This window comes from Microtus ochrogaster, unplaced genomic scaffold (genome assembly GCF_000317375.1).
Source record: "Microtus ochrogaster isolate Prairie Vole_2 unplaced genomic scaffold, MicOch1.0 UNK36, whole genome shotgun sequence".
Taxonomy (NCBI): domain Eukaryota; kingdom Metazoa; phylum Chordata; class Mammalia; order Rodentia; family Cricetidae; genus Microtus; species Microtus ochrogaster.
The window spans coordinates 3,054,995-3,056,991 of record NW_004949134.1 but is presented as its reverse complement, the minus strand read 5'-3'; positions in this window follow the sequence as shown (position 1 = coordinate 3,056,991).

Below are 1,997 nucleotides of genomic sequence, written 5' to 3'. Positions count from 1 at the left end.
AAAAAAAACCCATTGATTTATTTATTAAATATGTTTAAGTATTGAAATATTTTCTCTGTATATCACTCAAACTTATTGAAATTCATTAATGTACCCAATTTAAATTTTTGGGTAAAATTCCTCCATAGTGCTTATTACTTAGTAAGCCTCTAGCACCTTATTTTGAATACTGGGTAAGGTTTCCTTATGTGACCGACTTGGTACTAAATTAGATATCCAAAGCCTAGGCTTGATTCTTTCTCATTGTCTCAAATGGTAGACATCTTCTTGCTGTGTTGCTTGGAGTTCAAACTGTTCCTTCCAGTGACTTAAAAAAAAAATCATTATACTAAAAACCGGCTCTAGAGGCCATTGTGTGATTTCTTTAGTGTCACTGAAGGTTGCCTGATACAGGAACAGGTAGCTCTTGAATTTAGTATGTGTAGGGAGAGATTCCTGGTAAATCCTAGCTGCCACTTCCCCTGCTCTTATGGAACTGGCTTGATATGCAGAACTAAGTTGTAAAAATTTTTAACTTTTCAGCAAATGTTCATTTGATGCATGTATAATTCCAGAGTTTGGGAGCCTGAGGGAGGAGGATTGAAACTGGGCTATGATATTATCATCATTTCCAGAAAGAAATTCTGGAAAAAAGGACCAACATAGACTATTTATGTTTTGCAAATGTGGTTATTCTTATCACACACACACACACACACACACACACACACACACACACACACATATATGTTGTCATTTAATCCAGAACAACTTTTAGGTAGGTGGTTTTGAGACAGGGTTTCACAGTATCACCCTAGCTATCTTAAAATTCATGATGTGAACCAGGCTTACCTCAAGGGCAGAGAGATCCATCTGCCTCCCAAATACTGGGATTAAAGTGTATGCCACTATACCTGGTTCAAAAAATATTTTGAACAAATTCATTTTAAAAATGTTTAAGTAGGTATTATTATTGATATTTAGAATATCTGAAGTATTATCTCAAAACTATATATCCTTGTGGTACAATTGAACATCCTTCGGGTATATAAACAAAAAAAAGTATTTCTGGGTCTTGAGGAAGGTTGCTTCCTAATTTTCTGAGAAATCTCCATACTGATATCCAAAGGGGCTGTACCAATTTGCACTTCCACCGGCAATGCAGGAGTATTACCTTTACCCCACAACCTCTACAGCATAAGTCATCATCGATGTTTTTGATCTTGGCCATTCTTACAGGTGTAAGATGGAATCTCAGAGATGTTTTGATTTGTATTTCTCTGATGGTTAAGGATGCTGAACATTTCCTTATGAGTCTTTCAGCCATTTTAGTTCCCTCTGTTGAGAGTTCTCTGTTTAGGTCTGTACTCCATCTTTTTATTGGATTATTTGTTCATTTAATGACAAATTTCTTGAATTTTTTTGTATATTTTTGGAGATCAGTCCTTTGTAATATATGGGGTTGGTAAAGATCTTTTCCCATTGTGTAGACTGTCATTTTGTCTTGCTGATTATATACTTTTTTTTATAGAAGATTTTCAGTTTCAGGAGGTCCCATTTTGTGCTCAACTATGTTCATAGCAGTATTGGTTGTTATAGCCAGAACCTGGAAACAACCTAAATGCCCCTCAACCAAAGAATAGATAAGGAAAATGTGAAACATTTACACACTGGAGTACTACATAGCAGAAAAAATAATGACATCTTGAAATTTGCAAGCAAATGGATGGATCTAGAAAAAATTATATTGAGTGAGGTAACCCAGACCCAGAAAGACAAATATCATACATACTCACTGATAAATGGCTTTTAGACATAAAGCAAAAAAAAAAAACAGCCTACAAATCACAATCCCAGAGAACCTAGACAACAATGAGGACTCTAAGAGATACATACATGAATCTAATCCACATGGGAAGTTGAAAAAGACAAGATCTCCTGAGTAAATTGGGAATATGGGGACCATGGGAGAAGGTTGAAGGGCAGAGGAGAGGAAGGAAGGGGAGGGGAAGGGAGGA